This window comes from Tubulanus polymorphus, chromosome 1 (assembly GCF_964204645.1).
Source record: "Tubulanus polymorphus chromosome 1, tnTubPoly1.2, whole genome shotgun sequence".
Taxonomy (NCBI): Eukaryota; Metazoa; Nemertea; class Palaeonemertea; order Tubulaniformes; family Tubulanidae; genus Tubulanus; species Tubulanus polymorphus.
This window is the reverse complement of record NC_134025.1, coordinates 17,788,675-17,810,571: the sequence shown is the minus strand read 5'-3', so window position 1 is coordinate 17,810,571 and position 21,897 is coordinate 17,788,675. Positions and strand designations below refer to the sequence as shown.

The window sequence follows — 21,897 nt, the reverse complement described above, 5'->3', positions numbered from 1 at the left end:
GCTAATCTCACAAAATAATCACGGAGCCCTGAATTTCTTCTGGTAACGGCTCACCAGGCTTTCGGTGTTCTTTCACTGATCTTGTGTTCTCGCAAAATCTGACAACCCAGAAATTATGTGTGTTCTTCTGTTTGCAAAGGGGGCTATCGAACAATTATAACTTGAATACTTGTTTTTTAAGAAATCATTGTTTTTGAAGTTGTAATTTAAAAATAAACCAGAATTAGTTTGTAGATATAAGATAATTCATATTTTGTTCATGCTGATGATGATTCTGGTCTTGGATTCGGGGAATATATTTTCATTTACTTATAGATTTTTAATTCATAGCACTTAATAAGTATTTTCACGTGATTGAATCATAACTTCCCATTCTAATGGCGAATAGATATGAATGATCCAGCATCTGTCAAATAAAAATATACAGGCCTACTAGAATGGTATTTGACAACAGTAAGAAATTCTGCAACCATATCCTGTACTTATAATTTTTTTTTATTTTAAGAATTTTCAGTGGGAACTGTTTTTAAATTAAATTAAAAAAGGCTGGCCTGATGGAAATATGTCAAATTTCATACTTTTTTAATGGAAAAATAGAAACAGAATGCTGCTTGCTGGGTCACTTTAGGGCATACAGTTTCCCTTCATAAATGAGAAACAAGGTATCATTTTTCTGACCTTATTGTTGTCTTTGATTGAACATTGTGCATAGACTATGCTCCCCAACCTAACGAATGAAATCTACGGGGTTCCCATACTATCATTTTTACAATTTGGAGGTTTCTTTCACAAACCAAGAGATTTCCTATACTCTGATTAGTTTTTATATTCAACAGGGATCTGAATAATGGAATATATTACGAAGCTCAAGTTACCACGATAACAAAAGGTGGAATTTCCCATACATGGAATATGTCTCTATATTATTGTCTTGCCAAGGAAAGCTCAACAATGGGTTTCTCTTTTTTGGAATCAAACATCCTATTACCGGTAAACCAGTTGGGGGGGATTTCTGAATAGTCGGAATGTGAGGAAATCATAACCATAGATTTAAAAGGCTGGATTTTTTGGCCAGTCGTAGGCTGAACCTATTACTAGACAAATGGAGTGAATTTAAATGACATGGCATCCAGACCATTCTCCAAACCCTGTGAAGCTGAATTTTGAAAAAGGGCCTCGTTTGAATTTATATTAGCTTTTTCACGAAAATCTGAATGCAAAAATATCTGTTTTAAAAAGCCAATCAGAAAGCAAAGACTCCTCTATGATTGGCTTAGCCACAGAGATCAGCAGGTGTTCGCGTGAACCTGCAGTATCATCTACCGTTTTACTTCCGGGTTTTTTTAAGATCTAAAATTGTTATTCAAGATCGATTTCTGTTAAATCTTTAGTTGATTTGGTTTTTTGGAGGAATATTTTATTTGCACTACAGAAAATACTATGCAAAGTCCGAAATATAGCTTTTTCTCAAATGGGATGGATGACCTTGATGTGCTAATTAGCCATGTGCTCAAACAGCATTTCAATCAAATTTGATTCTGCAAAAGATATCAAATCCAATTCAATTTTGTTTTATTGAGCAAATTTCAGAAAATTCGATTCAATACCGCATTGAAATCAATTAGACTGAAGGTAAAGATTTATCTGAGGTATCTGCAAGAAGTCCAGAATTGATGTCTGTCTTGTTGCTGTTTTCCTGTTAATCATTTTCTCAAATTTTAGGTTCGTGAAGTGACGATCTTCTGTTTCATAAGATTGTGAAAAACATCGTTTCACAGTTAATTGAGGACAGAGTATTAGCCCTCGATACAGGAGGTTTTTGGTTCAGGATCCTCATTAACGTCAGCCTTATGATGGGTGATGATAAAGCTTCGAATATGTTGCAGAATTCCCCGTCCGAGTTTGTTTGGATCAACTCTGATGCAAAAGTTTCCCAAAGATTTTGATGTCGTCATGATTTAGATGACTGTTTCTGAGGTTTATTTGGTGGTCCTTGTACAGGTACAATCCAGGGGCGGCGAAACAGTTACGAATTGTTCTTTTAGGAACAGTTTCCCATGCAGATTTAATTGCATACATTGCATCTAAAAAATTCCACTTGAACTCAGTTTTTCCTCATTGTATGCTAAGCGCTTCTGGCACTAAAGTTTACGACGATGTACCTTGAGATTTTTGATTATACCTCCGTCCAGAGGCTGCAAAACTGATGTTGTACAGCCCAGGGGGCTGGTGGAAAGAGCCCGGGAGTGATACCAGACCCCTGGCAAGCGAGGATGCTTTAAGGCCAGCCGTAGGCAAAGCCTATTACTATACAAATGGAGCAAATGTAAATGACATGGTTTCCAGAGCTTAGGCTCTTAAACTGAGCATATACTCATACAAATTAATTTTTAAAGCATTATCCATTCTCCAAATCCTAGCAAGCTGAAGTTTGAAAAAGGGCCTTGTTAAAATTCATATAAGCTTCTTCAGGAAAATATTGGTTTTAAAGAGCCAATCAGAAAGTTAAGACTCCTCTCTGATAGGCTTGGCGGCAGAAATCAGCAGGTTTTGATGTGAACCTGTGGTATCGTCTACTGTTTTTATTCCGGGTTTTATTTTAGAATTGTATTTCAAGATTGATTTCTGTGAAATCTTTAGTTAATTTTGGTTTTGGGAGGAATATTTGTATTTGCCCTGCTGAAATTATCATTGACTGTAAACTCCTGTGCTGACGACCATTCTATTTATTCTTTATTGACAAAATTATAATTTCAGAATAAAACATTTACTTTAACGTTTTTCAAGATTCTTTTAATTTTCTTTTACTTTTGTTAGTGACTATTTGAAAAATCGTTTTATGAACATATATATTGTAACTGTTTATCGAAAACTTTTTTATACCCCGTTTCTGTAAAATGAATTCTGAATTGAATTGACTGGTTCCCTGTCTCTTCAGAAAACCTGGCGAGGTAGTCTTTCTATGGTGGCATTAAACTTTAGCGGATGATCATAGTGGATTGTCATTTGAAAGAAATGCAACCTATTCTTGCTTTATGTCTTCATTATTTAAAAAGAAAAATCGTTGATCCTATCTATTTTTAGTTTTCGGTTTCCCTTCACCTGAAGTAACATTTTCAAGTGGCCAATTGAATTAAGGACTGAGACTCAAGTAAGGGATGGTTTTGAGTGGCAGCTTAGCTGCCGACAGCCCTGCAGCGGCTGTCTATTGCTTTAAGATGCCCTGCCCGCCTCCAGCGCACTCATGAGGCGGTAGCAGGCCCTTACGCACTCAGCGGATAGATTTGCTTTGTAATGCGCGCCGGGAAAAATAACTTTTATTATCGTTTCCAAGCATCGAACACCACAACAGTGATTAAATTTACACATTGTTGTAAATTGCAATATTGCGATGGTTATTTGCGCTGCTGTAGTTTTTGGATTTTAATCGAGCGGCCTTAGTAGCACAGTAAGATAAGGCGTTATGCTAATGCATCCACTGTAAGTGCTGAGTGAATAGTGGGTTCGAGTCCTACCACAAATTCAAATCCAATAGAGGCAGTCTTGGGAAACCAAGATCCAAATGACGTAAAGCCAAACAGACGAATACAAACAAACAAACATCTGCCGGCCTCAGTGACACCATCATTCTCTGCCATGTTTTGTTGTGTACGTTTGTCCAATTGATCTACCGTACCTATTTTGCATTCTGTTTTCATAATTCAGCAATAGGGCCTAACAGTTCATGCAAGAAAAACACAGTCAGTCGAGATTACCCTTGCAGTTGTAGGCGTACTTCGTTGATACAAATCTTGTTGACGAAGGTGCAGAAATCGTTCTACTAAATGGGTTTCTGTAACCAAATCTTGATTGATATGAATATCTTAGCTGGGACATGATGGAAAACATCAGAATAAACTAGCTTCGTCTTTAACAGAATCACATTAATGAGGTTTAACAATACAAATAACGTTGCTAAATTGTTTTGCAGAAAAATGAAATTTATTTTCAGCATAAATGAATATCGTACAATATACATATATATATAATATATGAATATCGTATCATCTGTGATCCTCCCAAGCAACATCGTCATAGAACATTTGCCGGCAGATGCAAAGCATTTACCACTTAATACCTTACCACAGTATAATCTACCAATGCTTCAAGGCCCATGGGCCTATTGTTTTTTTTTAGTAAGACAATGCTCTTTAAGAGCATATGCCATCCAAATAGAATATTGTGTAAAATTCATTTTCAAATGTGATGTATTTACAAATATCAAATATGGAACTGATTTGAATTTTAGTTCAGCTATTACTGAGAAATTTGACTTTTGAATTTGCAATTTCAGCACGTGCTCACTGTTTATCTCAGCAGGTGCACACGTGCTTGTGTTGATTGTCATAGTTATCATCATAAATAGCGCCACCCGCGGGTTTAATATGAACTATACGCACTGAGTGAAGGATAAGGAGATGGCTATTCCGCTAACTATTACGGCTAATTCGTGCTCCTTTTTTCAATAAGTCACATCTCAGGTCGTTATATGTATACTAAAGTATGCCACATAGGATAACTGCTATTCACTGGGATTTTGTAAACATTGGCATGTATGTTGGACGGAGTATCATTTTTGGATAAATGACTAGAGATTTTTATTTTATACTTGAATATGATATCAGTGTTAAGAGCTTTGAGAGAGGGTTTCAATATGTCTAAACAAGGGACATGAGGGACAACAATGTGTGACTTACGTTGAATGAGTTAGAGTCAACACGGATAAAATTAGGTTTAAGGGAGCTTTTAGCCTTACGAAGCGCAAGGACGTAATCTGGATAATCTGGATGATAAAATTTCAGTTTACATGCAGTAAATTCAGAGTCACAAATTCTTAAGAGCCCGAAGAAACAACCCTTGGGCTACAGACTACTTGATATTAAAACTAGTGAAGAAAATGAAATGTAAATATGAATTGAAGTGGGTAGCTTTCCGATAGACTGCAAAATGGAGACGATCAAAACAATTGTGTATAAGAACATCAAGGAAAGGAATAGCATTATTGGATTCCCATTCAAATGTGAACTTAAGGCTAGGGTGACGTGAATTTAAGAACTCTGAAAATAAGGGAAGGGTGAAATTATTAGACACCAAGCAAAGGACATCATCAACATAACAAAACCAAGCTTTGGGGGGATATCTGTATACAAGGGCAAAATTTCAGTTTCAACATGTTCCAGAAATAAGTTAGCTATAAAAATGGTTTTTAGTATAAAACCGAATATACAGGTTTTTGGTTTACCTTTGTCAGCAGTATGAGGTTGGCATTGAGCCAATTCATGTAAAATTGCGCTGATTTTTATGTGAGCTTTTTTTTCATTGGTTCTCGGGTTGAACGACGTATAATCGATTCGATTGAAGACATGACAAACCTCCGTCGATGACATGGTCAACTTTGTTTATATTTTCAACGAAAAACTGTTTTTGACGGGAAAATTCTTTGCTCATGCGTATAAGATTGCAATGACCCTGATAGGGGGGCGTCGTCTCTACAAGCGAATGTGATTGGCTGTTTTTGGGATATACGGGAAATTCTGGCGCTACTGAAATAATTATGGGAAAAACATTAATGGCGAACTTTTCATCGGACTAGGTACCGTATATGTGCCAATTTTTAATGCTCATTGCAGGTGAGAATATAGTTATTTCGCATATCGCCATAGGTATTGTTTCATTTTAATACCCGGTGATTGTGTTGATTGAGATTGATGTGAAGCGAACGTTCACTACACAAGGCCTCCACATGCATGGGAGTGCTAAACATTAGACTGTTGCACACACAAACACACGCTCATACAGACTTCTATAATTTGAATTGGTGATGCTGTAATGCTGCTTGGCACGTGCACATTTGGTATGATAACATGCGGAATAAGCGTCGTAGAAGAAGATGAGCGCTGTTAGTTGTCGAATAAACACTATAATCCGTGTAAACTGTAGTTAAATGAAGAAATCCCACACTTCGAATTTGAAATTATACTATCAAATTTATTATTACGAAACCACGTTTCGGCTGTTGACTAACAGCCATCATCAGGTGGAATGACCAGGAAAACAAGTTACAAAGCATATAAACTCACATGATCTAAAATAGAAGCAGTGTGTCAAAACTAAAGATAAACAGACCAAGCAATAAAACATCAAGGGGTACCATGGAAACCACAGCAATTCTAAACAGTTCAGAGTAAAAACAAATTATGTAACTAAGTGAAGTGGACTGAAGAAGGTGGCGATAACAGAGTGACACATAGTGACATCAACCCAAATCTAATAAAGAGTTGATGTGTCTGGATAATAATTGGTTATGTGGAGAAAAACCAGTATTTAAATTAGTAGATAAATTGGATTTCGAAAGTTTACATATAAGGGCTGATTCCACTATGTGTCTCTTATGAATATCTTTACAAGGATAAATAAGTTTCGAATTCTGAATGTCAAATTGGTGATTGGTTGTAAAGACATGATTCGCTATTCCACTCTCAGGCTTTTGGTTGCGGATATCTATTTTGTGTTCTTTAATACGCTGACTGAGATTACGTCCCGTTTCGCCGATGTACATCATATTACAGTCTTTACATGGTATCTTATAGACCCCTGACTCAATTAGCTCACTGTTGGGTTTATTTTTGGTTAAAACATTAGTGAGTTTGTTATTATACTGAAAGACTAATCTTGTGTCGATGGTGCTTAATGTGGATTTAAGGCGTTCCAAAGTAGGTAAATACGGGATTATAATATTCTTTTGAGCTCTGCGTTTTCTGGTCAGGTCATTATGTCCAAAGTGAGAAATTCGGGCTTTGAAATAAGCTTTGTTCAAAATTTTGTCTGGATAGGCTAGTTTCTTGAGAGCAGTTCTTATATGTTTGATTTCTTTATCTAAAAACATTTGATCACAAATACATAGAGCTCGAAGAAATAATCCTTGGGCTATTCGAATTTTGATGTTCAAAGGAGTAAATGAGAAAAAATGAAGATAAGCTTCAGCGTTAGTCGGTTTTCTATATACAGATTATTTCAAATTTGTTTTGAAATTATGAATGAGTACATCGAGAAACGGGATGCAATTATTTTTTTCTTCCCACTCAAAAGTGAAATTCAAAGTAGGATATAAAGAGTTCAAATAATGTAAGAATCCATTTACATTAAAATCGGGGGAAACTAAACAAAGAATATCATCAACGTAACGTCGCCAAATTTTGGGTCTACTTTCAGTGTAAAGAGGAAGAATTTCACTTTCGACATGTTCCAAAAAAAAACCAGCAAGAACATGGGAAAGTGGATTCCCCATAGCCATACCAAAAATCTGTTCAAAAAAGTAAGAACCAAATTGAAAATTTAAGTTTTTTGTACAAAGTTCAATTAAGTCCAAAAGACAATCAACCGGTATATCAAAATGAAAATCTAAAGTAGGTAACTTTCTCCTAAGAAAGTCCAAAGTAGGTTCTAAAGGAACATTAGTGAATAAGCTAGCAACATCAAAAGATGTAAATTTATCATGCCCAGGAATAACATTTTTTAAACATTCCAATAAGTCCTGGTTATGGCGTAAATGGGCATTCGAAAATGAGCCAAGAACCGGTGAAAGAGTTTTCGCCAAATATTTAGATAGTCTATAGGATGGTGTTTTAGCGCTGTGTTTTCTGTTTGATAGAATTTGTAATAAATTGTTATTTTTTGTGACCTGAAATACGAAGCAGCAAACTATAGGTATAGGTCGAGGTCTGAATATTGAAGTGGTAAATTCCAGGATTTAAAACGATCTAATACTACGCCCCCGTGTTTTAGCTTCCGCGGTCATATATTGGAAGAGGTTTCCTTTCCAAGACTCAATATTCAGCCACCCCCTGATATGTGACATCATATGAATTATATTTGAATATTTTTTTCATATGGTGAAAAATGATTTTTTGAAAATATAAAATAGTTTCCCTGCACCCCTGTACCCTACAAAATTTTGGACGTAGACAATAAACAAAAGTTTATCTATGGACTTATTTGACTACAAAATAATTCTTTAAGAAAGATAAAATAAAATATAAACTTCAAGAACTTTGAAATCACGAATTAAAAAGATTTTTCAAGCAATGCCCTTACTCCAAACAACCTCTAGCTTTCAAGGTAAACCACACTTTGCCCATGGGCAGTTTATTGATAAATTTTAATTGAACTTTTTAGATTTTAAACTTTTTAGATCCTGCGATTGTGGGACTTTTATTCTATTCGTCTCTCGCAATTCATTGCGTAGTTTTACCAGGTTAATCCAATGTTGCCGAAAAGCCGCTGGTGGGTGATGATATCCAGCATTCTGGCTCAGTTGTTGGTAACTTGGCTGCTGCCATCAAAAGCTGGGCTATATATTTCTTCTCAGTTGCATTGGTATTTGTCCCAGTCTGACATTTTAAATTCACATTAAAATCAAGTATGCATGTTTTTTCTTTCTTTTTCAGTTTCGTTAGTTGATCCAAAATACGGCAGCAGATACGTTAAGTGGTTTTTCTTTTGCTCTTCAATTTGCAAACTGGCAACTTGTGAATCGGTTGAACCTATCATTGATATCACGAACATCAATTATGCCTCTCCCCAAAAGGGGATAAATGATGTAGACACCAATTGTCCAGGCTCTGGAAGATTAACAGGTATGTGATTAATAGGAACCTTAAGTGCCTATAGGCATTTACATATGCATTTCATTAACCCATTAGCACTCAAGCTGCCCGTATCCGCCCTGCCTATTACTCCTCAAGCTGCCCAAATCCACCCTGATACTTTTTTTTATGTTGCACACAACGGTTATAGTGAGATTCAAACCCAATAGCTTATGATCAACATCATCCGATTTCAATTTATCAAGTATTTCGAATATGAACACGACAGATCTGAGTGATCACTTCAAATCCAATATATATATATATATATATATATATATATATATATATATATATATATATATATACATATACATATATATACATATATATATACATATATATATACATATATATATATATATATATATATATATATATACATACATACATACATACATACATACATACATACATACATACATACATACATACATACATACATACATACATACATACATACATACATACATACATACATACATACATACATACATACATACATACATACATACATACATACATACATACATACATACATACATACATACATACATACATACATACATACGCGCACACGCGCACACGCGCACACGCGCACACGCGCACACGCGCACACGCGCACACGCGCACACGCGCACACGCGCACACGCGCACACGCGCACACGCGCACACGCGCACACGCGCACACGCGCACACGCGCACACGCGCACACGCGCACACGCGCACACGCGCACACGCGCACACGCACACACACATACACACAACGAAACAGTTGATGTCTAAATATCATAGTTATGCACGCCGAGAATAAGGGAGCATCTAATAATTTCAATAGCTCCGTCAATTAGAATAACTGTCTAATTGGTTTTAAACCGCCCACCCCCCTTTTTAGACACATGCCAAAGTTGGAAATATTGATTTTCTAATGAGAGACCACAGACAAAGATCAGACATTGTCACAAGTGTATTTCGATCGCAACTTTTAATTGAAAAATAAGTTAGCAAAATTACAAGTGGAAAAACTATTTAACTCTAATAGACTTTATAAACAAAATAAAATATATCTAAAATTCCAACAGCATCTAAAAGAGAGACTGTTAAATCTACTGCTTGTAATATATATATATATTTGAAACTGCAATTTAATTCAATGTTATCTTTATTGCACCACAATAAATCGATAGTTTGGCAGTCGTGTTGTATCATCAATCAGTTGACTGACAGTTTTAGGCAGTTGGCAGTTAGTATGCTTTCTAATGCATGCTGGGAAAAATAAGTCTTGTTATCTTTTCCTCGGTTGAACACCACAACAGTGATTGAATTTACACGTTTACACACTAGAGCCATTTTTGGGCAAAATGTCCAAGCCCCAAAATTGTATGTGGTTTCCATGGAAACCGTACTGTTGGAAAAAACTACTTGCCTGAAATGAGACACATCCACCCCGGCGATGACCCCCTAACGCCGGGCACCATCCAAATTTTTCTTCATCTCCACTTTGGCAAAAGTGTATTTGCTATATTGACTGATAATTAGATTTGGGCTATTTATCGAGTTTAAGTTTAAGTTTATTTCCTTGCTCCAAAAAATTTTACAAGTTTGCACAGAGCACAGTAGTATTACGAAATATAAATATAGCTGCAAAGCAGCGATAACGGGTTTTCTGCACAGTCAAAGAATCCTGTTCAACGGTGGATTTCGACAGAGCATTTGATAAGGCACAACATCAGCCATTAATAAACAGGCTATTAGGAAACAGTATCAATGATAGGTCGCCCAAATGGCTCAGCAGTTATCTCTGAACGAAAACTTGTAGCCGAAATCAACGCCTCATCTTGGAATAAGTCGGTCTAACTAGTGGAGTCACGCAAGGAAGTATCCTAAGTCGTCTTCTGTTTAATGTCCTGACAAATGACATACACAGTAATCCAAAATATACCAGACCGAGTTAATTTCCAAAATGAACTTAACACGCAGTTTGACCAAAAAACTTAATGTTCCGACAAGAAAATCTTGTGCGAGGGAAAACAATTCAGTTTGATCGAACAATACGCTTTTTGTTTGAACCAAAACTTCATTCTGACAAAAAATGTGTTCGAATGAAAAGCTATGTTATTATTGAAATGAAAAACTTTTTGTCCCGGCAAAAAAATTTGGTTGAGCGAAAACAATTTTTTCGAACGAATGTTTGAATGAAAACAATTCTGTTCGATTAAACGAAATACTTAATACTTTTGGTTCGGAGAAAAAACTTTTTACTATTTACTTGTTTGAACGAAAAACTTAATGTTCTGAAAAGAAAATTCTGTTCAAATTAAAACAAATTTGTTCGATCGAACGATTGTTCGAACGAAAAACCTTTCGTTGGGACAAAAAAAGTGTGTTCAACTTTTTTCTAACGATTTTTTCAAATTGGTTCAATCGAACAGAATATTATTGGTTCGAACGAAATAAATTTTGTTCCGACGAAAGAATTCTCAAGCGAAAGATCTTTTGAATGAACAAAAAGATATTTCTGGGGCTCTGCAGTAACTTAAAGCCGGACGTAGGTCAGCCTTGTGATGCGATGCGAATCTCGCGTTGCATCGCAAGTTTCGGTGCAAATCGGTTGCGATACGATTGTCAGTGACTGTGTGCGACTAGTTTCTGCCAGTCGCAAGAGCGCGTAGGTCGGTTGTGACAGTCGTGTCGCGTCGCAGAAAGTAGAACACGTGCGACTCCTTGAGACTGGCGTTGCTGACAGTCGCAACCCGTCGCAAGGGAGCATAGGTCGATGAGTCGTTGTGACACAATCGTCGCAGTGAATGGCGTCGCAGTGAGTCACAAGCGATCGCAAGGCCGACCTAGGCCCGGCTTTAGTCATTAGGAATTAATGAAATACCAGTTTCATTTTTTATGAAAAAACTCAAATGAAAAGTCTGGCTTATAAAGCTGCCTGCTCAGACAAAATTTTCAAAAAAATCTTCATTTTTTCCAATAAAATTGATAATTGTGATTGATCGTTGCAAGTCAGAACCAGTTAATCACTAATTAACATGCATTTTACTAAATCTGATTCCTCCTTTACAGTGAACTTAGCTTTAACCTTACCTAGTAGAGGCTACTATATTAGCCTATGTAGGCCTATGTATATGCGTAGGCCTAACATCCGGACAGATTGGTCGTGGGCCTATTGAATAACAACCCTCCTAAATATCGTAAATTTTGTTTTGATGTTCAATCCAATGAGTCCGTTAATAAACGCAACAATTATACTGTGATTGTTTGAGACAGTAAAGCTCACTACCGTTAGGCCTAAAGTCGCGTCAAACTCGATAAACACTTCAAGCGACACAACGAACGATCTCCTTTCCCCCACAGCGAACGCTTAATCCGAATGTCAAGTGTGAGTCCAGCATACGGAAAGCAGTGTGTTATATACTTGTATTTAGTAAATACCTTGTGCATTTGACAATGATCGGTATGTACTGTAGGAAATATAGAGAATTGATGGTATTGATATAGAGGTTGAGGCCTGCGGCCGAATAAAGTAATATATTCTTTTATTTTGATACCTCGTCGACATAACAGCTTTTCTCCGCTATATCTCTTCGGCATGTTTTGTTTAGGCCTACGACTCCCCGGTACACTTATGATTTATCTTAGCAAATACACGGTTAATTTGATAAAGAAAAAAACTAGGTATTGCTAAACTAACTGCTTGACGCCCGCAGCCAAATCACTGGTAGTAATAAATTGATTTGTACTCGATTTGATTCTCATGATGAGGAGAAACTCGCAGCTGATCCCCGGAACGATGATGTAGTGACACACGTCGATTTGTCGATGTTTACGGCTTTAGAAATTAGTAGTAAATTTCCTGTGTATCAGTAATATGATTTGATGAGGAAAATGGGCTATTGTTAAAATTAGTTTTTAAAAACCGCGACAGAATGTGCAATCTTTAGGTAATAAATTTGTTAATTTATGCTTGAATTGATAATCGACGTGACAAGAAAAGTGCGATAGATTTCGGAAAGACGACTTAGAAAAACATGTCGGCTCTTTGAATGGGGCTCAATTTTCGATGTTTACGGCCTGACAGTGCTTTTGTAACGTTGATTCTTCAATATTTGCACGGAATATTTGTAGATCGAAGTGAGCTGAATGATATCAGACGGATTGTATCGGCAACAGCGATAATGTAAAAAAGCCTATGTACTTTAGACAAAAAAAGTGTTGAAAAAAAAAAAATGATAATAAGAAACACGCGAATCTAAATAGGGTTTTCTGTGATGTAACAGAAAACCCTAAATATAGCTGCAAAGCAGCGATAACGGTTTTCTGTCTTGTCGGGTTAAATACCGTACTAGGAAGGTTGCAAAAGATTTCACTGAAATCAGTTCATTATGTACCACTATCTGAGAAGCGCCACCTAGGGGTCAGCCTGTATCACGGGTCAGCCCATATCATGGATATGTTGACCCGTGGCTCGTAAGTGCAAAGTAATGATGTACCAAGTTTAGGGAAAATAACTTCAAGAAAATAGGTGATACAGTGTTCTACCATTCCCTCGTAACAAAGTACATGTGTATCAATTTTCATAGAAATCCCTCCATCCGATAAGTAGATATCAATGAAAATGCATTTCCAACAATTTGTAGTTAGCGCTACTGGAGCACCATATGAGTTACCTACTTAAATCTTACACTAATACAAGTGTCTTGTAAAGGGGTACTAACCACACATTGCAACCTCGATTCTATCACTAACGGTTAAGGACCTAGGAGCAAAAATCGTAGTTTTCACAGTCCCCTGGTGGCAGTTGTATGAACTAATCATGCAGGTTGGCATATTACACACATGTGTTTGTACTTATACCAAGTGTTGTGATTTTCATAATAAACAGCCCGCATTACATACGAAAAATCGATGCTGAAATCAATTTTTCAAAATTTATGCCCCCTAGTGGTTGAAATAGGAACTAATCATGTGAGGGGTTCGTTGCATTTAGTAACCAGGTACATGTGTATCAATTTTTATAGAAATCTAATGATACCCTTAGTAGATATAGATGAAAATGTGTTTTCCAGCATCTTATAGGTGGCGCTACTGGAGAACCATATGAGTTACATAGTTAACCCATGATCAATACAAGCGTTTTGTCAAGGGCTACTGATCACTCATTGCAACCACAATTCTATCTCCACCGGTTAAGGAGCTAGGAGCAAAAATCTCTTTGAAAAATTTGGGGTCCCATTTTCGAGCCCGTAGAGTCCAAACGGTTAATCGCAGATAGGGCTTGCCATTGACTTTTTTAGCCTCCAGGGCCCAGTTCCACAGTTGTGAGTTAAAGTTAACTCTGGGTTAGCTTTTGCCCCTAGGGTCAAATTTTTAACTCAGAGTTAGTAAATCGAGGGTTAAAATTGTGTTCCACAGTTCATGGTTAGCTCTGAGTTAACTAACTCTGAGTTAGTATCCCACAATTCATCATCAGAGTTAAAAATGGCGTTGTTTTCGAATCCCATCAGCGACGTTGCCTCCTCTGATTTCAAACAAAAAAGGGCAAGAGGATGCAATTTTAGCAAAGACGAAATGGCGGCTTTATCAGATATGGTGCTCAAGAATAAGGACGTCTTGTTTTCGAAACTGACGACAGATATCTCCAATAGAAGGAAGCAGGCGCTTTGGAAAGATATTACGGCGGCTGTCAATAGCCTGGGAAACGCTGTCCGCAAGCCTGAGGACATTAAGTATAAATGGAAAAACATGTCCTCAAAAGCGAAAGTGAAAAATATGAAAAGATCGTCGCCGTGAATGAAAACCGGGTGGCATGGAGCGGCATTCCAGACACCGATTATCTCGACAGTTTTCCCGTATTTGAAAAGACTGGGCAACAAGAAGGTCAAGGAATATCTTTATTGGATGCATTAAATGAAGAACAGGGTAAGAAATCATTTGGTTTTGGACCTGAGGGTGTGAATCTAATGAGTTGAGCATTTGTTTACATCATCGGCTGTGTGATGACGTCATTGATGACCTTAAAAACTATCCAGGAAGTATCCTGGAATTCCAGGGTCGGAAAATAGATCATGACCTCGTGACTAGAAGATTTAAATTCTTACTTACCCTGTTTATCTAAGCTTATGCCATGTTACCTACTGGATAGTACACTGAACACGTCTGGACTTCCAAGCATTCAAAGCCTATAATCCCTCCAAGTGCTTTGTGATTGATACATAATCCTAAATTTACAGTGTCTACTGCTAGACCCAAAAATACATGCAGCAATGGCTGGCATCGTGCCACGAGCGCCGCCTTTTTTGCAGAGCAGGCAGGGCTCGAATCCCGCTGGACTCAAAAATTATATTTTTTCACACAGATTACATCGTACTCTCCAACAAAATCCTGCTGCAAGATACGGTTACGCAAAATTCTTTAAAAGAATCGACCGAAAATATTTCATGCGGTAAGTGTCACAAATTATGTATTGATCAAAGTTATCAAATAATCGCATTCTAAATGTAATCTGATTTATTTTTGTATTACAAATCGATTGTATGCTCGTTCATTTCTCGTTCCAGAAAACAAAGCGAAGAAAAGAAGATTTACCCAGCAGGATCTACTTAATGAACAAGTTATGTTCATGAAGGCCAAAACAAAGAAAATGGAAATGGAAATGTCCGTCTTCGAAAAAGAATCAGCATTGCGTGTTCGCCTGTTAGAATTGAAGATAAAACACTTAGAAAAAGAGGAATAATTGTGTATAAAATAGTGAATTTGTTTGTTTATTTTTCAAAAGTTTTATATATTTTATATATTTGTTAATTCTGTTATCAAATAAATTGTCGCAAAAGTTCCATTCTTTGAAATAATTGTTACATGTTCTCTCTTGTGTTAGCAGCATTATGTTGAGGATGTTGGAGTGTCAGTCGCTGAGGAAAAAAATGTGGAAATTATCCCTGTTGGTAAAAATGTTGTATTCAAGTCTATGGAAAAGATCTTTTTTTAATTCTAAATTTTTGATATAGTTGAAGTGATAAATAAGTACTAATCCGAAACTCTCTCAATAGTTCATGCTTCTGTCGATATGATTCTAAATCCGAAATTCGAATATATTTTTTTAGAATATTGACCAAATTTCCATACCACAATCATTTACAGTATTATGTTAAACCCCAAATGAAAATAGATAGTACTTTTTACGATTAAATTTAGGAACTAATATGTAGATAGATATTGTATTACTACTTTTATACTATATTTCTTCATAGAAATTTCCAAACTGCGATAATATCACCACAGAGTATTTGAAAAGTTTTTGAAATTAAAATATTTTGTTGAATTTTGCTCCGAATTCAAATTTGGAGGAATTTTACCAGGGGATACTACTTACCAGTTACCAAATTTAATATCATCAATAACCTCTAACATTTACCTAATTAGTGTCGAAAACTTGAAATTGCTAATACGTGCACATTTTTTTGATGATTTGATACTCAAGTCTGCATTAATTGTATGACAGAAAACTCATGGTATTGGTTATTGAAATTGTCCAATCATCTTTTCCACACACTCTTCACCAATTACAAGTAGAACCAAATCTTATTTAAAAATAAGTGTTTGTGATATATGTTCTCATATGTAGCCCTTGTTCATCAGCGGCATGTGCAACATAGTTTTCATCTACTACTAGTTCATAATTCACTGCATCTTCATCCCTGAAAACCTCTTTATTCATTATTGCGAAATTATGCAATACTGCACATGCTGTTATAACCTTGCATGCTTTTGTAGGAGCTAATCTTAATTCACCATGTAAACAGTGAAATCTTCTCTTTAGCCATCCAAATGTTCTCTCTATAGTTGACCTGGTTTGTTTATGAGATCTATTAAAGTTATGTTGTTGCAGTCCATTACAATTCAAGTATGGTGTAATGAGGTGTTGTTTTAAGGCATATCCACTATCCCCAAGCAAGTGACCTTTGTAAGGGTTCCATTCAAGTATCTAAAATGTAAGATTATAATTGATTAATTAAAATACATGGATTTTTTATATTGAAGTTAGAGTAGACATTTTCTATTTAGAAACCTACTGCATTTTGCGAAGTTTATTAGGCTTAAATAACCAATCGGGGCTATGCCAACAACGGCTGAAGCAACATTAAGCACTTTAGTTAAATTCAACTCCTTGTAGGCCAATATTGCTTTTACATTTACTACGAGGCCTTAAATTTCTCAATACATTACCTGGCAAGCGAGAGGCTCTGTAGATGAAGCTATCGTGACAACTTCCTGGCCATTGTGCAACGATATTCGTAAATAATCCTGAAGATGAAATGAATATTCTTAAAGCATAAGCTAAAAAGTATGAATATCTTACCAAAATCCCTCCCCCTCCCTTAGCCTGAGCTCAGACCACTATTCCAAAATCTTCTAAAGTATATATTTCGAATCTTGTTATTTGCGAGTCAATTAAATATCTATTTTTTGTACCAATAAATTTGCGGTGTGTAAATGTATATGCTTACATATCTTACTATCAGAGATGCTAGTTTTCTGGAAATATCCGGAATTCCAGAAATTTAGGATCGCCGATGTCTATTCCGGAAATTTGGTGAGAATTCCTCGCGGCGACCAGTAATGGCACGGACCGTAAAAGCGTTCGTTTGTTTGTACTCGTCGTCGCTTCTGTGTTATTTTATCTTGATCTCTGTTTCCGAGGACGTTCTGCTACAATGTATATATGTGTGCTTGTTGTGGTATCTGTGCGTGCGTAGGCGGAGCGCCACTGTTGTGACGCCATTTCCAATTAAAAGTCAATTATCTTTACGTGCCGTTGTACATCGTCCCGCTGACGGCCAACAATGTGAAGATGCACGTGGTAATAATTAAGATAATATTTAATAAATATCATCTTAATTATTACCACGCAGCTTTGTAACTTTCTTTTTGCGAGACGGTCTGCAAAATGAGCATGCACGGAAAGATTGTCAGTCGGGAGTCGGCCGATATAAAGGCAATTGACAACTGTATAAAAAATAAATTTAACCGGCAATGGCTAGAGTGTAAGAACAGTAACGGGGACTACTTATCGAACTACATTCATAAGATAGACTTAGCTGGCGTGGCGTACTGCGTCCTTTGTAAAGACCAGGGCAAATACGGTAGTGGCGGGAAAAAAGATATTCTTCGTCACCCGGATAGCGCGCGGCATAAGAAGGCAGCGAGGATGTGAAGCACAACGAATGCCTGCCGTCGTATTTTCAGATGAAAGATGCCGATCGTGACACTGCATCTCCAGCGATGCAAAAACGCCCGTTCTAAATTCCGGAATTTTGGTACTTTGGCCCTAGCATCTCTGTACTATAGATATTAAACTTACCATCGGCATTGCAAACAGCCTGCACATTGATACTATGGTATCCCTTTCTATTAACATAATCGGCTTCATTCTCATTTGGTCCCTGTATTCGTATGTGCGTTCCATCGATGCACCCAATTATACCAGGAAATTGCGATATCAGATAAAAGTCCGCTTTCGTTTTTGCGATTTCAATATTTGACGTGGGAAATTTTATAATATCATTCTTCAACGAGCATAGAGCATTGGTCACTTCGCTTATACATCTTGACACCGTTGATTTGCTCACCCCAAAACTATCAGCAATCACTTCTAAGAAGGATCCACTTGCGTAAAAGCGCAATGCTATCAGAAGTTTGTTTTTTTTGGTTAAAGGTAGACCACATTTCGAATCTCTGTCAACGAGATGGTGTGATAACAGACCGTAAAGTCGCTCAATGCCTGCTAAACTAAATCTATATCGGTGGTAGCGTTCATCATCTGTTAAAATACGGTCTATCCTCGAGGAATATGACTTTTCCTTAGCTTGTCGCCCAGCCATCAAGTAGAAAGCAGCCATTTAAAACTCTGAGTTAAGGATTTAACTCTAGTCTGACCCTGGGTTAAAATTTAACTCTTTTTTCAAATTTTAACCCTAGGGTCAAATCTAACCGACAACTATGGAACGGATTTGACCCTAGGGTTAAAATTTGACGGGGGGTTAAGGAATTTGACCCTAGGGTTAAAATTTAACCTACAACTATGGAACCGGGTCCAGGCTGTCATGAACAACTTTTGTGCTCGGCCGAAGCTGAAAACTCAAAGACAAAAATTTTTCTCACAGTAACTTTTCGATGTCAGAATTTTCAAAAGTAAAACGCCCCCTGGTGGGTGAACGGGGTCCCCAATCAAAGATCCCTTCAATTTACCTCAAGGTACCTGTGTTCCGTACATCTCACAAAAGTTTCAAGTAAATCCGTCAAGGATTATTGTAATGCTAGCAGAATATAGTCATCCAGGCTCACGCGTATAGATAGCTGCATTCATTAGCTCTATCCAGGGAAGTTACTGCAAGGATGCTATTGCTTGTATATGCGGCACAAACAAGGCTATGAAAATTCCTCAGTTGCGTTCACTCGAGACTGACTCCATTCAGTGCGCCACATATATATTAGAAGAGATAAAAATACTAAAAAACTACAGATCTAGTACACCAGCTCTATCAATCTCACCAGCTCTATCAACACTGACACAAACACACGTACTGACGCACTATTGGAATGACACGCTGGTTAGAATAGGAACTTATTATGTGAGGGGTTTGTTGTATCTCATATCCAGGTATACGTGTATCAATTTTCATAGAAATCCCTTTATCCGCTTAGTAGATATGAATAAAAATGTATTTCCAGCAAAATGTAGGTGGCGTTCCTGAAGAACCATACAAGTTACCTACTTAAACCATACATCACTTCAAGTATCTTGAAAAGGGCTGCTAACCACACATTACAACCTCGATTCTATCGTCAACGGTTAAGGACCTAGGAGCAAAAATCGTTGGTTTCACAGTCCCCTGGTAGCAGTTGTATGAACTAATCATGCAGGATGGCATATTACACACATGTCTTTGTACTTATACCAAGTTTTGTGATTTTCATAATAAACAGACCGCATTAAATGCGAAAAATGGATGCTGAAATCGATTTTTCAAAATTTACGCCCCATAGTGGTTAAAATTGGAACTAATCATATGAGGGGTTCGTTTCGTTTAGTTACCAGGTACATGTGTATCAATTTTTATAGAAATCCATTGATACCCTTAGTCGATATAGATGAAAATGCGTATTCCAGCATCTTATAGGTGGCGTTACTGGTGAATCATATGAGCTACATAGTTATACCAAACATCAATACAAGCGTCTTCGCAAGGGCTACTGGTCACTCATTGCAACCACGATTCTATCTCCACCGGTTAAGGAGCTAGGAGCAAAAACCTCTTTGAAAAATTTGGGGGCCCATTTTCAGCATGTAGAGCCCAAACGGTTAATCGCAGATAGGGCGTGCCACTGACTTTTTTAGCCTCCAGGCTGTTATGAACAACTTTTGTGCTCGGCCGAAGCTGAAAACTCCAAGTCAAAAATTTTTCTCACAGTATTTTTTCGATGTCAGAATTTTCTAGTAAAATGCCCCCTGGTGGGTGAACGGGGTCCCCAATCAAAGATCCCTTCGACTTACCTCAAGGTACCTGTGATCCGTACATCTCACGAAAGTTTCAAGTAAATCCGTCAAGGAATATTGTAATGCTAACAGAATATAGCCATCCAGGCTCTCGCGTATAGATACCGTAGCTGCATTCATTAGCTCTATCCAGGGAAGTTACTGCAAAGTTGCGGCACAAAAAATTCCTCAGTTGCGTTCACTCGAGACTGACCCCATTCAGTGCGCCACATATATATTAAGATACTAAAAAACTACAGATCTAGTACACCAGCTCTATCACTGCTAATAGGGACACTGACACGAACAGACGCACTGACGCGCTGTGGGAATGACACGTAGGCAATACACATACGTAGATGGATACTGTTTGAACGGGGCTTAAATTTCTATGTTTAGAGGCTCACAGTGAGTAAACAGTGCAATTCTGATTAATATCACGTACTGTATTTATCAATGCAGCGTAGTACTTGTGATACAGAATGGTTTCACCGACAGTGAAAGTAAATTGCAGTTGTTTATATCCTTTCAGTAAGATCCAGTGTGAAAAAGAATATAATAATAAATATAGCTGCAAAGCAGCGATAACGGGTTTCTTCCTTGCCGGGTTAAATACCGTACTAGGAAGGTTGCAAAATATTTCACTGATTTCAGTTCATTACGTACCACTATCTGTGAAGAAGCGCCACCTAGGGGTCATCCTGTATAATGGGTCAGCCCATATCATGGATATGTTGACCCATGGCTCTTAAGTGCAAAGTAATGATGTACCAAGTTTAGGGAAAATAACTTGGTGATACAGGTGAAAATAGGTGATACAGTGTTCTACCATTTCCTCGTAGCAAAGTACATGTGTATCAATTTTCATAGAATTTCCTCCATCCGATAAGTAGATATCAATGAAAATGCAATTCCAACAATTTGTAGGTGGCGCTTCTGGAGCACCATATGAGTTACCTACTTAAACCATACACTGATACAAGTGTCTTGTATAGGGCTACTAACCACACATTTCAACCTCGATTTTATCACCAACGGTTAAGGACCTGGGAGCAAAAATCGTTGTTTTCAGAGTCCCCTGGTGGCAGTTGTGTGAACTAATCATGCAGGTTGGCATATCACACACGTTTCTTTGTACTTACACCAAGTTTTGTGATTTTCATAATAACATGGTTCCTACAGCCCCTAAAATTCCTAAAATACCCTAAAATTCCGGAATTCCATTTTTTAGGGGAGAAATACCCTAAAATTCTGGCTTTTGAACCTCAGGCCCCTAAAATACCCCTAAAATTCTGGAAATCATCTCCGTAAAAAATCTTAGGATCATTTTTGAATGTGATGCTGTATGTGAAACATCATAGTGGGCTTTTATATTCCTTTGAATTGTTTTAAAGTTAGTAGCTCAATTCAGCTCATTGTTTCCACTGGTCATTGTAGATGTAATTTAGATTAGATGAAAGCACACAGACACAAAAGGCCTATTATTATTGAAATGTACTGGCTAGTGAAGGAACTGTTGACTAACCAGGGAGGTGATAGAGAGACTATCCAATCACCTCCTGCTTATTGTCTATCAAGCACTAATTAAGTAGGCCTACTAGTCATATACACTAAACGGTTTTTTAACTGGCCACAAACCTCAGGCTCTTAATTAAACCAATAGACAAATTA

The 21,897-nt window shown here is 37.2% G+C and overlaps 1 protein-coding gene across 1 annotated transcript in view; it reads left to right on the top strand.

Moving 5' to 3' along the window:
- The window catches only part of LOC141901205 (trafficking kinesin-binding protein 1-like), a 284,033-nt gene that overhangs the window by 32,208 nt on the left and 229,928 nt on the right, over positions 1-21,897 (top strand). Inside the window, exon 2 of the mRNA XM_074788317.1 lies at positions 8,487-8,675. The gene's annotated coding sequence lies outside the window, so the exon portion shown is untranslated. The remainder of the gene's footprint in view (positions 1-8,486; positions 8,676-21,897) is intronic.